This window comes from Anastrepha obliqua, unplaced genomic scaffold, assembly GCF_027943255.1.
Source record: "Anastrepha obliqua isolate idAnaObli1 unplaced genomic scaffold, idAnaObli1_1.0 ptg000261l, whole genome shotgun sequence".
Taxonomy (NCBI): domain Eukaryota; kingdom Metazoa; phylum Arthropoda; class Insecta; order Diptera; family Tephritidae; genus Anastrepha; species Anastrepha obliqua.
In genome coordinates this window covers 1-7,500 of record NW_026562298.1, presented here as the reverse complement: position 1 = coordinate 7,500, position 7,500 = coordinate 1, and the positions used below count along the sequence as shown (strand labels likewise).

Sequence of the window (7,500 nt, the reverse complement as noted above, 5' to 3'; positions counted from 1 at the left end):
TTAAATGCACCAGCTATCCTGAGGGAAACTTCGGAGGGAACCAGCTACTAGATGGTTCGATTGGTCTTTCGCCCCTATACTCAATTCTGACAATCGATTTGCACGTCAGAACTGTTTCGGTCTTCCATCAGGGTTTCCCCTGACTTCAACCTGATCAAGTATAGTTCACCATCTTTCGGGTCACAGCATATATGCTCAAGGTACGCTCCAGTTAGAGGTATAAATAATAATAAATTATCATTATACATAACTATATGGAACGCCCCGGGATTGAATTAATTGACTATTTATTAAAAAATAGACTAAAAATTAATCCCATTATATTTAAGTTAAGTTAATTATGCCATTAAGTTTAATATAACTCAATGACTTGCACATATGTTAGACTCCTTGGTCCGTGTTTCAAGACGGGTCCCGAAGGTATCCTGAATCTTTCGCATTGTTAATCATATAAATGCATACAAATAAATATTAATATCATAGATATTAAATTTTTTGTAAAATTCAAAAAATGAATTTTAGCATTATATATAATAAAATCTATCAACACTTTATCAAATCATTAGTATTTATTTTATGTTAATATGCTTAAAAAGCAAATTAATTTAAATAAACTTAATATCACCAATGATCTTTTGATAAATACTTTATTATGTTAATAGATTACAATGTCCTTATATGAAAAAAATGCACATTATTTTTTTAATTATTTAATGATGAATTTTTCATAATGGATATTCAGGTTCATCGGGCTTAACCTCTAAGCAGTTTCACGTACTATTTAACTCTCTATTCAGAGTTCTTTTCAACTTTCCCTCACGGTACTTGTTTACTATCGGTCTCATGGTTATATTTAGTTTTAGATGGAGTTTACCACCCACTTAGTGCTGCACTATCAAGCAACACGACTCTTTGGAAATATCTTTCTAGTAATCATTAACGTTATACGGGCCTGGCACCCTCTATGGGTAAATGGCCTCATTTAAGAAGGACTTAAATCGTTAATTTCTCATACTAGATATTAAGATATTCCATACACTGCATCTCACATTTGACATATAGACAAAGTGACTTAGTGCTGAACTATTTTCTTTTCGCTCGCCGCTACTAAGAAAATCCTTGTTAGTTTCTTTTCCTCCCCTCATTAATATGCTTAAATTCAGGGGGTAATCCCATATGAGTTGAGGTTGTTTTAATATTCTTTTTTTATCTTCTCACAATTTAATAAAAAAATTATATCATCTTTTCATCTCTATTTTTCTTTTCTCCTTTTATATATTGTAAATATATAAAAATAATAATAATGTAAAATGAGGCAATCCTAGAATAAAAAATTTAATTTTTATGCTAGACATTCCTCCTTTTAATTACATATATAAATTATTATTTTATATATATATATATAAATAATATGAAAATTTTTTGTAAAGAATACTTAGATTCAATATTTTCATCATTTCATTTTATTTGAGAGGATTTTTTTTTTTAAAGAATATATAATAAATAAAATTCATTATATATCTTTATTTTTTTTGCTATTAATATTATGAATTATTTAAAATCCAATAATATACACATTTGCTTAAATTCAATTATTTTTATAAAAGAATAAGCAACTTATTTAGCATAGTCTTACAACCCTCAACCATATGTAGTCCAAGCAGTACTTTAAAATTGAATTTAATGTACATAACAGCATGGACTGCGATATGCGTTCAAAATGTCGATGTTCATGTGTCCTGCAGTTCACACGATGACGCACAGTTTGCTGCGTTCTTCATCGACCCATGAGCCAAGTGATCCACCGCTTAGAGTATTTTTTTATTTATTTTTATTTATAACAAATGTCAATTTTTTTTTGCATATATTAATTGAAAGAGTAAAATTAAATAATATTAATAATATATAAATTGATTTTCTTTCAATAATATATATCAAATATATTTAACTCTAAACATTTTTATTAAGTTGCGAATGTCTTAGTTCAACAATAATACAGTGGTGGTATTTATTATGATTCAATTATTTTGTATTTTTTTAATCATTTTATGTATATATATAATAATATAATAAATATATACCACTTTTGTTATTGTGAACAAATTAACTTATCATTCAATCAAATGAATAATAAGTACAACTTTTTATTTTCATGTTTAAAGGTTTTTAAAAGAAAAAAATAAGAAAAAACATTACAAAATGTACCATCATATATTATATTTAATATGATATAATTGATGGATCACAAATTGAATGAAAAAGAATAAAAAGAATTATGGATTCAAAATAATTATATAAATTTTTTTTTTTTTTTCTTTTTTTTTTTTTTTTTTTTTTCTTTTTGTTCGTTTGTTTGCTTGTCTGTTTGTTTGTTTGTTTGTTTGTTTGTTTTTCTTACGGATATGGAACACAATAATGATCCTTCCGCAGGTTCACCTACGGAAACCTTGTTACGACTTTTACTTCCTCTAAATAATCAAGTTCGGTCAACTTTTGCGAAACAACCGTGACACACGAGGCGTCACAGTGATCACGTCCGGAGACCTCACTAAATAATTCAATCGGTAGTAGCGACGGGCGGTGTGTACAAAGGGCAGGGACTTAATCAATGCGAGTTAATAACTCGCACTTACTGGGAATTCCAAGTTCATGTGAACAGTTTCAGTTCACAATCCCAAGCATGAAAGTGGTTCAGCGGTTTACCCGGACCTCTCGGTCTAGGAAATACACGTTGATACTTTCATTGTAGCGCGCGTGCAGCCCAGGACATCTAAGGGCATCACAGACCTGTTATTGCTCAATCTCGTTACTGCTAGACGCAATTTGTCCATTTAAGAAGCTAGTGTCCTTATAATGGGACAAACCAACAGGTACGACTCCACTTATATAAACACATTCAAACACTTGTACATTCAAGATGTACGCATGAAAGAAGGCTATATAAGTTTCAACATCATAATCCTGAAAGCATCTATTTAATATATTTGAGTCTCGTTCGTTATCGGAATTAACCAGACAAATCACTCCACGAACTAAGAACGGCCATGCACCACCACCCATAGATTCGAGAAAGAGCTATCAATCTGTCTTACACGCTTATGTTCGGACCTGGTAAGTTTTCCCGTGTTGAGTCAAATTAAGCCGCAGGCTCCACTCCTGGTGGTGCCCTTCCGTCAATTCCTTTAAGTTTCAGCTTTGCAACCATACTTCCCCCGGAGCCCAAAAGCTTTGGTTTCCCGGGAAGCGACTGAGAGAGCCATAGTAGTAGCTACACCCAATTGCTAGCTGGCATCGTTTATGGTTAGAACTAGGGCGGTATCTGATCGCCTTCGAACCTCTAACTTTCGTTCTTGATTAATGAAAACATCTTTGGCAAATGCTTTCGCTTAAGTTAGTCTTACGACGGTCCAAGAATTTCACCTCTCGCGTCGTAATACTAATGCCCCCAAACTGCTTCTATTAATCATTACCTCTTGATCTAAAAACCAATGAAAGTAGAACAGAGGTCTTATTTCATTATTCCATGCACAAAATATTCAGGCATTTGGAGCCTGCTTTAAGCACTCTAATTTGTTCAAAGTAATTGTACCGGCCCACAACAACACTCGATGAAGAGCACTGAAGTAGGTTTAAATAGGAGGAATATATAAAAAATACATTGTATTAATTATATATAAGAACTCCACCGGTAATACGCTTACATACATAAGGTAATGTACATACCACAATATATAGTTGTACTACCCGTATGAAGCACAAATTCAACTACGAACGTTTTAACCGCAACAACTTTAATATACGCTATTGGAGCTGGAATTACCGCGGCTGCTGGCACCAGACTTGCCCTCCAATAGGTCCTTGTTAAAGGATTTAAAGTGTACTCATTCCAATTACAGGGCCTCGGATATGAGTCCTGTATTGTTATTTTTCGTCACTACCTCCCCGAACTGGGAGTGGGTAATTTACGCGCCTGCTGCCTTCCTTAGATGTGGTAGCCGTTTCTCAGGCTCCCTCTCCGGAATCGAACCCTGATTCCCCGTTACCCGTTGCAACCATGGTAGTCCTAGATACTACCATCAAAAGTTGATAGGGCAGACATTTGAAAGATCTGTCGTCGGTACGGGACCATACGATCTGCAAGTTATCTAGAGTTCAACCAATTTAACGATCAAATGATCGCTTGGTTTTAGTCTAATAAAAGCACACGTTCCATAAGGTCCGTGTTTATATTGCATGTATTAGCTCTAGAATTACCACAGTTATCCAAGTAACTGTTAACGATCTATGGAACCATAACTGATATAATGAGCCTTTTGCGGTTTCACTTTTAATTTGTTTGTACTTAGACATGCATGCTTAATCTTTGAGACAAGCATATAACTACTGGCAGGATCAACCAGAATAATATTTTATTTATATATTTTTCTTTGTTTTTTCATATTTGAAAATTTCATAAATTACGGTGTATATAAAAAAGTAAAGGGGCGACCCCCCTTTAGCTTTTCTTATCAAAATTCAAAAAACCGTTTTTTATGAAAAAGAATTTTCGTTCTCTATATTATATATTTTATATAAAAATATAAGAACGATTATTTCTTCTTAATATTTGCCAATTTTCAAATAATTTATCATTCTTAATAACATTTTACTTTTTTTTTCAAATGCATTTTTAATGTAATAATTTCATATATTACATAATTTTTCTCTTTGAATTGAAATTAATAATTTCATAATTCTATTTTTTAATCATAAATATATATGATTGAAAAAATTTTCTCCTCTTTTCCTTTGTTTAAAATTTAATTTTTCTTATAAATTTTTGTTTTTCTATTTTTTTCTCTTCATCATCTGTTTAATTTCCTGTATTTATACAAGAAACAAACAGTTGAGGATAATTTCTATGTAATGCTAGTATAGAATATAAAATTTTGAATTCAAAAATTTATTTCTATTTAAACTAACTATAGAAAACCAGGAATAAAATACAATAACACCAATATGCCATAACATGTTAGTATAGAATATAGATTCTTCATATATGTATATATATTCGAAAATTTTTTCTATTTAAACTAACGTATGGAAAACCAGGAATAAAATCATAATATTACCAGTTTAATATGGCTCAAATTCGAGTTTCATATAGTTATGATTCGATTTATATGCTTCAATATCATTGGTTAGTTAACTTTTGATATTTTCATATTATATCACATGCCTTCACCGTGAGTGTTTTTTGCCATGCACACCTCACATTGTCAAAAATGTATGGGAAAAATTCATTTCAATACATTTCAGTTTGATTTGAAATGTCTTTATTATATATTTTAATGGCAATATGCCAAGGTTATATTCCATAACTCTTTATTTAAACTAACGTATGGAAAACCAGGCATAAAATCACAATATTACCAGTTTAATATGGCTCAAATTCGAGTTTCATATAGTTATGATTCGATTTATATGTTTCAATATCATTGGTTTAGTTAACTTTTGATATTTTCATATTATATCACATGCCTTCACCGTGAGTGTTTTTTGCCATGCACACCTCACATTGTCAAAAATGTATGGGAAAAATTCATTTCAATACATTTCAGTTTGATTTGAAATGTCTTTATTATATATTTTAGTGCCAATATGCCAAGGTTATATTCCATAACATGTTAGTATTAGAATATAGATTCTTCATATATGTATATATATTCGAAAATTTTTTTCTATTTAAACTAACGTATGGAAAAACCAGGCATAAAATCACAATATTACCAGTTTAATATGGCTTAAATTCGAGTTTCATATAGTTATGATTCGATTTATATGCTTCAATATCATTGGTTAGTTAACTTTTGATATTTTCATATTATATTTCACATGCCTTCACCGTGAGTGTTTTTTGCCATGCACACCTCACATTGTCAAAAATGTATGGGAAAAAATTCATTTCAATACATTTCAGTTTGATTTGAAATGTCTTTATTATATATTTTAGTGCCAATATGCCAAGGTTATATTCCATAACATGTTAGTATTAGAATATAGATTCTTCATATATGTATAGATATTCGAAAATTTTTTCTATTTAAACTAACGTATGGAAAACCAGGCATAAAATCACAATATTACCAGTTTTAATATGGCTTAAATTCGAGTTTCATATAGTTTATGATTCGATTTATATGCTTCAATATCATTGGTTAGTTAACTTTTGATATTTTCATATTATTTCACATGCCTTCACCGTGAGTGTTTTTTGCCATGCACACCTCACATTGTCAAAAATGTATGGGAAAAATTCATTTCAATACATTTCAGTTTGATTTGAAATGTCTTTATTATATATTTTAATGGCAATATGCCAAGGTTATATTCCATAAAATGTTAGTATAGAATATAGATTCTTCATATATGTATATATATTCGAGAATTTTTTTCTATTTAAACTAACGTATGGAAAACCAGGCATAAAATCACAATATTACCAGTTTAATATGGCTCAAATTCGAGTTTCATATAGTTATGATTCGATTTATATGCTTCAATATCATTGGTTAGTTAACTTTTGATATTTTCATATTATATCACATGCCTTCACCGTGAGTGTTTTTTTGCCATGCACACCTCACATTGTCAAAAAATGTATGGGAAAAAATTCATTTCAATACATTTCAGTTTGATTTGAAATGTCTTTATTATATATTTTAGTGCCAATATGCCAAGGTTATATTCCATAACTCTTTATTTAAACTAACGTATGGAAAACCAGGCATAAAATCACAATATTACCAGTTTTAATATGGCTTAAATTCGAGTTTCATATAGTTATGATTCGATTTATATGCTTCAATATCATTGGTTAGTTAACTTTTGATATTTTCATATTATATTTCACATGCCTTCACCGTGAGTGTTTTTTGCCATGCACACCTCACATTGTCAAAAATGTATGGGAAAAATTCATTTCAATACATTTCAGTTTGATTTGAAATGTCTTTATTATATATTTTAATGGCAATATGCCAAGGTTATATTCCATAACTCTTTATTTAAACTAACGTATGGAAAACCAGGCACAAAATCACAATATTACCAGTTTAATATGGCTTAAATTCGAGTTTCATATAGTTATGATTCGATTTATATGCTTTCAATATCATTGGTTAGTTAACTTTGATATTTTCATATTATATCACATGCCTTCACCGTGAGTGTTTTTTGCCATGCACACCTCACATTGTCAAAAATGTATGGGAAAAATTCATTTCAATACATTTCAGTTTGATTTGAAATGTCTTTATTATATATTTTAATGGCAATATGCCAAGGTTATATTCCATAAAATGTTAGTATAGAATATAGATTCTTCATATATGTATATATATTCGAGAATTTTTTTCTATTTAAACTAACGTATGGAAAACCAGGCATAAAATCACAATATTACCAGTTTAATATGGCTCAAATTCGAGTTTCATATAGTTATGATTCGATTTATATGCT

General features: G+C 30.1%; 2 non-coding genes and 1 pseudogene across 2 annotated transcripts in view; all 3 read right to left on the bottom strand.

The window, feature by feature from the left end:
• Positions 1–1,190, bottom strand: part of LOC129252553 (large subunit ribosomal RNA) — a 3,986-nt gene extending 2,796 nt beyond the window's left edge. The window contains exon 1 of the ribosomal RNA XR_008583506.1: positions 1–1,190. This exon is cut by the window's left edge and continues 2,796 nt beyond it. This is a non-coding gene — a ribosomal RNA (large subunit ribosomal RNA).
• Positions 1,191–1,635: 445 nt separating this feature from the next.
• LOC129252548 (5.8S ribosomal RNA) lies at positions 1,636–1,816 on the bottom strand (annotated as a pseudogene).
• Positions 1,817–2,413: 597 nt separating this feature from the next.
• On the bottom strand, positions 2,414–4,403 carry LOC129252552 (small subunit ribosomal RNA). The gene has a single exon (XR_008583505.1). It is a non-coding gene; the product is annotated as a small subunit ribosomal RNA (ribosomal RNA).
• Between the last annotated feature and the right edge of the window lie 3,097 nt (positions 4,404–7,500).